Source organism: Rhinopithecus bieti, unplaced genomic scaffold (assembly GCF_001698545.2).
Source record: "Rhinopithecus bieti isolate Rb0 unplaced genomic scaffold, ASM169854v2 scaffold_13900, whole genome shotgun sequence".
Lineage (NCBI taxonomy): Eukaryota > Metazoa > Chordata > Mammalia > Primates > Cercopithecidae > Rhinopithecus > Rhinopithecus bieti.
Genome location: NW_016808376.1, coordinates 1,229,950 through 1,237,678, shown reverse-complemented (window position 1 = coordinate 1,237,678; position 7,729 = coordinate 1,229,950).

Here is a 7,729-nt window from a genome sequence, read left to right as displayed (position 1 = left end):
CAAAGCCACACCCCTCTAACTCATGATAAATGTGTTCCTATGTAAAAATAATATCTGCTTTGTGTTAATTTATATAATGGTATTGTTTCTGAGACTACATAATATTACAATAAGCTAAAAGTTTTTCCTCTGAACTACCCGACAATATGATGCTACAGTAATTTTGGATTTTAAGGATTGTATATACAAAGACTGCAGTTATCCAACCTTAGAGTATTTTAATAGCTTTGGAATAATTTTTCAAGCAGGTAACACTTTGTAACTCTAAATTTAGATTAAAATTATTTGTTTGACAGGTTCATCATATTAGGCAACAATTTTCCAGATATATAGGTCTTTACAACTGATCAAAGCAGATGATTTGGCATAGTAAATCTTACTACTCCTTGACTTCAAACCATTTTATGGCAATCTGGTTCCAATATGAGCACGTCGAATAACCATAAATGAAGGTAAATATCACCCAACTCAGGAAAATATTTTTCTGCGTTCTTGAAGAGTTTTTTCACTACATTCTGGTCAAATTCCCTTATATGGCTGACAGCATTGGGTTAATTTAAACTTCTTTCTAGTCAATGGCGGCTGTTAAAAATATACTCAACGACATATTCAATATCAAACCTTTAGCAAAGAGAATAACTACTTTTCCGCCATCGAGATTCTTCCTTATTGCTGATTCAATAAAACTACAAATGGTACTAAAATTCCTTAGTCTTTAGCCACCTCAGAGTAAATTTTTTCTTAAACTAACCATTCTATGGATTATACATAAGTATATTCAGAATGAAGAATAATGTAGAACCATATCTCAGGTAATTGAGTGCTTAGACTTTATGAATTCCTTCCGTAGAAGGCGTCATTACTGTTTTTGAATACTGTATGTGTTATTGCTAAAGCAATTCTCTCCGCCTGGTTTGGTTTGAACTCCTTTGGATTATGAAATAATGAACTAGAGACCAGTATGACTGATTTGAAACCTCCAAACACTTTGCACTTAGGCCCTAGGGGATACATTCTAGAACTTGTGGAATAAATTTACAATTAAGGATATGGACAAAGTGAGGGAATGACACATGTAGGGTTGTATCAGCATTGGAGTTTCAGTTTCTTTTACTACATTTGCATGTTTTATAGACTTTTTTATTGATATATTGATTCAAAACTATCTCAGAGTTTACTGGGTCTTATTGCCTATGATAGACCCTAGTAAGGGGAAAACACATTAGGAAATTATGTCTGTGCTTTCAAATATATTATAGTATCACTGTGAGAAAAAACATGTAATAGTATAGGATTACCTGTTTTGGATTCTTTGCAAAACCAGTACTCTCCAATACTTCAACTTCTTTGTTTTCTCTTTACATGTTCCTTTGAAATGAAGGAATTTTAAATCTGGGAAGTACATTTGTAAATCAGTGGACTCCTCCACACATCATTCATATGCTGAGATCCTTTAATGCAACCAAGATTTACCAATCACTGATCTAGAAAGAGGAGCCTTTAAAGATGAGCCAGTGAATGAATTATCTGGGACTCTAATTTCTTTCCATTTCTCGTCATAAGTCATTTCATAGTTTGTTAAGATGTTTACCAGAGGTTGACTTGGAAGTGAAGAAACAACAACCAAACAAACAAATGAACAAAAATCATTGCTATTGTTGCCCATACAATGGGTGGGTTCTGTTGCTTGACAGGTATCAACCCCATAACCATAACTTAGGAGGATGTAGGAAGGGGATTTTATTGCAACAGGTAAGGAGAACACCACTGATAGTTCCCAAACCCATGTCTCCCTCTGCTGGGAGCTGGGTCAAGCTTAATAAGCATAGGGTAATGAGGTGTGATCAGATTGGATCTTGCAATGGCCTGATGTTGGGAGGAAGTATCCAATTGGGCTCTGTCATGATGGTGATGCCAGGGCTCGATCTGATTGGATATTGGATTCTACTATGTGATTTCCCTTCTTAATTTAGTCCCTGCTCCTTGGTAGAGCATTGAGGTTCCCCTTGTGATTATACACCTGTTTCATTTGAGCATACTCAGGTTATCTGACCCAGGGGTCCATGACAATTAAAAAACAGTGCTCAACTTTGTTACATAAAAGCTGACCCAGATTGGTCTGGTGCAGTTACGTTATTTCACATCATCTTGAGAAATAATGTAAACGACAATGACCAAAGTAGTTGAAACTAGAAGCCAAAATAAATGTGTAATGTAAATTACAATGACCAAAGTAGTTGAAACCAGAAGTCAAAATAAATGTTTGAGATTTCAACTATCATGGCTATTTCTATGATTCAGTCATACCTACCTTACCTATAAGAGCGGTGTAGCGCATGTGAGCATGACTTACTTTATTTTCCCACTCCTGCACTAGTTCATGTGACTTTCAAACTACAGAAGCACTAACGGCCTAGAGAATGATATTTTTGTGTTCGTGTGCACCTATGCTAACAATTATTATCAAGTCCAATTGATAAAAAATACTCAGAACTGAAATGTCATCTGGACATCAGAAAAATAACTACAATGAAGTCAAAAATAACTACAACTAAGTTTCTTTCTAAATCATCTCCCATGACTCATGGGTCCATCTGAATCTCCTCTTCACAAATTACCCACATCTTGGAGATGTTTTCTTCCCAGCTGCAGGGAGAAGCTCTCTTCTGTACTGCAGCAAAAGTCTCATTATCCTTAATACTAAAAGCAAAGAAAAGTTACCACCTTATACTTATTGCTAATGCCATTAGTGTTATGGGAAGCTGGGTGGTTGTTACAGTATTTTTCATCAGAGCTTGTTTCTTTCTGTTCCCATCAAATATGCCTTTATGAACCCCAGAACAGCATGGTTCATTGAACATAGAAACCATTAGGTACCTTTTACAATCTTCTCTAGATTGTTTTCAAAATCCACTGGATTATCTGAAATGACCTGTCCAGTGTCAAACAACAAATAATTTGAAAAAAGCTACCAAGGAGTTGTATTTCAGTGATTATATAAAATGCAATATATTCTCTTCATATTTCTTCCTTTGAACAAAAGCTGGCCAATAAAACTCCTTGTTTATCATAGGCGTGGTACTCATTGCCAAAATAAGATTTTAGATAAAAGGGGACAAAGAAATATTGGATGGGATGGGAGATAAGTAATAGTCCAGAAAAACTGGATAAATTGACACCTAACTCTTAAAACGTAACAGCTGACCTGAGTGTTGGAATATCTTATGTGTCATGGGTCTGATAAGGCTTTTTTTTTTTTCTTTTTTATCTTAGTGGTCCTGTGTTTAAATAAAACAGATCACTCTTACGGAAAGATGAGGTCTGTTTTCTAGTCACTGCAGTGTCAAAAGGAGGTTCACGTGGTTTTTCGTTTCATTCTCCTTCTGAGACGAACTCAGTACAGGATATTTTCACGGGAATCAATCCAGTCTTTAATGACCATGACTATTGTTGATACAAACAGAAATGTATTTGTTCACAAAAAGGTTGGTTTCCGTTAGCAGAACTAGGAAATAGAGAGTGTGGGTTGCATAAAGATCTTACTTGCTCTAGCTGCAGATTTTCTTTAGCTCTACAGGTACATCCTTTAATTTCCATTTTTCTATGCAACAAAGTGTTTGAATAATATGATTTGCACATAGTTTTAAATTTAATATTTGATATTTGTAATTGTTTTTATTTAACTTATATAATAATGACCCTAAGGCGATAATAGGTTTACTTACTGCCCTCATAGGACAACTTTCAATGGTTAGTCTCTGTTTATGATATTAGTCACGATTTTCACAATGAAATTGATTTATATTTATTGAGTGTCTATGAGATGGTTAATATCGAGTATCAATGTGATTAGATTGAAGGATGTAAAGTATTGTTTCTGGGTGTGCTTGTGAGGGTATTGTCAGAGGAAATTAACATCCAGTCAGTGGACTGGGAGAGGAAGACCCACCTTCAATGTAGGTGGCACCATCCAATGGGCTGCCAGTGCCACTAGAAAAATCAGGTGGAATAAGGTAGAAGAAGGTGGCTTGCTGAGTCTTCTGGTTTTCATCTTCTCCCATGCTGGATGCTTCCTGCTCTTAAACATCAGACTCCAGGTTCTTTGTTCTTTAAACTCTAGGACTTACTCTAATGGCATGCCAGGGGCCCTCAGGCCTTTGGCCACAGACTGAAGGCTGCACTGTTGGCTTCCCTGCTTTTGAGGCTTTTGGACATGGACTAAGCCACTACTGGCTTCCTTTTTCCTCAGCTTGCAGACAGCCTATCATGGGACTTCACTTTGTGATTATGCAAATGAACTCTCCTTAATAAACTCCTTTTTGTATATACATATATCCTATTAGTTCTGTCCTTGTGGAGAACTCTGACTAATATAGTCTACCATTTACATCGAATAGTTATTTAATCTACAAAGGATCTTACTGGCCATCTAACCACATCTTTCTCTTTAGAAATTATAAACTGGGGCCAGGCATGGCGGTACACACCTGTAATCGTAACTCTTTGGGAGGCCCAGGTGGGAGGATCGCTTCAGGTCACGAGTTAGGGAACAGCCTGGACAACATTAAAAGACCTCATCTCTACACAAAGTGAATAAATCAACCAGGTGTGGTGGTACATGACTGTAGTCCCAGCTACTCAGGAGGCTGAGGCAGGAGGATGAATTAAGCGCAGAAGGTTGAGGCTGCAGTGAACTGTGATTGTGCCGCTGTACTCCAGTCTGGGTGACAGAGTGAGACCCTGTCTTAAAAGAAAGAGCAAAACCAAAAACAACGAAACCCCACTAATCCACTGGATATCTTTTATTCCTAAAATTTATCCCGAAGAACGTCCTCCTACTTCCCAACTCCTGTTGATGAATATAAAACCAAAAACAACGAAACCCCGCTAATCCACTGGATATCTTTTATTCCTAAAATTTATCCCGAAGAACGTCCTCCTACTTCCCAACTCCTGTTGATGAATATAAAGCTTATGGGGAAGGGAAGAGGGAAACTCAGTTGTGGTTAGTTCATAGCAGATGGCACACACTGTGTCACCATATTTTCCTTCAAAAACCCTGTGAGCTGTGTGCTAACATTCCTTTCAAACAGAGAAAAGTCTCAGATGAAATTCGAGCCACCCTGTCCTCTTGACAAAGTTGTGTCGCCTTGACAATTGTAGACACACCTAAAATTTATTATTAGAATATTCCAAGGCTATACATATTTAATTGGAAAGTGATACAGATTTTTAAAAACATGTAGGCATAAGAATTAGAAGACTGAGTTTGAATGTAGCCCATACCTCGTAGTATGTCTGTACCATGTGACAATTCACTTAATATTCATGAGTCTCAATTTTCTCCATTTAAAAACAGGGTTAGTTATAATATATGTATTATTATTAGAATTAAATATGTCATATTAGTTGTTGGAATTATTAAAAATGTAATAAATATACACTAACCTCTTTGTCTCTTTAATATGTAAATATATAAATGACGGGAATGGAACAAGAAATTTCCCCCACAACAGGGTTTTCCAATCAGCAAATTTTATACATATACATAAATTATGTATAACTTACTTATAATTATATATTACATATAATTTACTTACATAATTCTAAATTCTGTATAATATACATTATTATATAGAATATGTAGTTTATTATATAAGATATATATCAGTGATATTTGTCATCTACTTATATCTCTTTGGTATAAACATTTTTCTTATATATTGTCAATATATTCCAAGTTTCAAAGTCAAATAATTTGCAGATATAGAAGACAAAGGTTTATTCTCCTTGTTAACTTCAAGATCCATGTTTTTTCCTGCGGAGAATCAGAACGAATATTTTGAGGAGGTTATAAAGTTGGCGTTTGCAGGATCACACTTGAGAATTATCTACTATAAAATTTCTATACACACAGGTCACAAAGATCACCCATAAATCATAAAAAAAAACCACAAAGATTCTTTTCCAGGCTATATAACTAAATCTGGCATTTGCTTGCACACTTTGTCTTTGCTGACTACTGAGGCAAAGAATACACTTAGCCTCTCAGTCGTAAGAAGCTCGGTGTCTTCTAACTTGACTTAAACTCTCAGGCTCTGTCTTGACATAGATTCTTAGTCTATGGTAGAATAAGTTGGAGGAGAAAAAGAAATATATAAAATTAGTCATCTTTCTTCCCGTCATGTATAGCCATGGAAGTTGTTTATTGTCATAGGCAGTCTTTAAATCTGAGCTTCTTTTCTCATAAACTGGTATTTGCTCCTTCTTTTAGCCTGCTACGAATCATAACGCTGTTAGTGAAGTGGTGTCGTTGTCTGGGGTACATACCCAAGGTCCGTCGTCTTGTGCCAAGATTAAGGACACAGACACACAGGAGGACTGAGTTTAGGAGTGGAGGTTTAAAAGGCAAAAGAAAGAGAAAGGGGAACAGCTCTCTCCCTTGCCAGAGAGAGACAGAGAGGCTTCCAAAGGGAAAATCTGGCCCCTTGTAGATGTCACTAGATTTTACAGGCAGGCTTGAAGGGGCAGTGTCAGATTTACATAGGGTCCACGGATTGGTTCAAGCAGATGTAACTTTTACATACCACCTGGGAAGGCTGGTCACCCCACCCTAATCTTATTATGCAAATAGGGTATTTGCCTGGCCAGGGCCATATTTTCTTCTCCTTACTCTACAGGTGATTTGCCAAAGAGACGGGAAGATGGAGCAGCCGTTTTGAACATGCCTAGTCCCACATAGTATATTCCTGTGGACAGCTGCCGGCATTCACCCCTGCAAGCTCCCAGCTTGCTTGTCTGTGTCTGCAGCTCAATTTTACAGACTGTTCTTCGTTAGGAAAGAAAATAATTTGAGGACTTCTTTTCATTAAATGGCAAACCTTATGGAGGACTCCCATGCCCTTGCTATCTGCCTAAATAAATTCTTCTTAACTCCTATGTCATTAGGTTGGTGTAAAAATAATTGTGGTTTTTGCCATTTTAATGACCCTATCTCCAAATCTGGTCACATTCAGAGGTACTAGGTATTAGGACTTTAACGTATGAATTTGAAGGGTGTGGATAAAATTCAGCCTGTAATAGTTCCCATGTCTGTAAGGTGTTGCTGTGAGTAAATGAAATGCTCTTTAAGAAGGAGCTTGCTAAGCTGAACAATGAGATCACTTGGACTCGGGAAGGGGAACATCACACACCGGGGCCTATCACGGGGAGAGGGGAGGGGGGAGGGATTGCATTGGGAGTTATACCTGATGTAAATGACGAGTTGATGGATGCTGATGAGTTGATGGGTGCAGCACACCAACATGGCACAAGTATACATATGTAACAAACCTGCACGTTATGCACATGTACTCTAGAACTTAAAGTATAATAAAAAAAAAAAAAAAGAAGAAGGAGCTTGCTACAAAACCACCAAATAAGGACCAAAATCGTTAGCAATAATTGCTACTTCTGACATTTTATTTCAGAATTAATGTCTCTTGATAATTTTTATTACAGCTGTATCAAGGTATAATTTTCATAACATGAAATTCACTCTTCTAAAGTGTACAGTTCAACATGTTCTTAGTATATTCAGAGTTGCTCAATCATCTCCACAATCTAATTTTAATAAATTTTCATCTCTTCCTAAAGAAACCTCATACCCTTTAACAATCACTGTTCATTCCCTTCTCCCCTTAGGTACTAAAACCCATTGATCTAGTTTTCTTTTTTTTTTTTTTTTTTT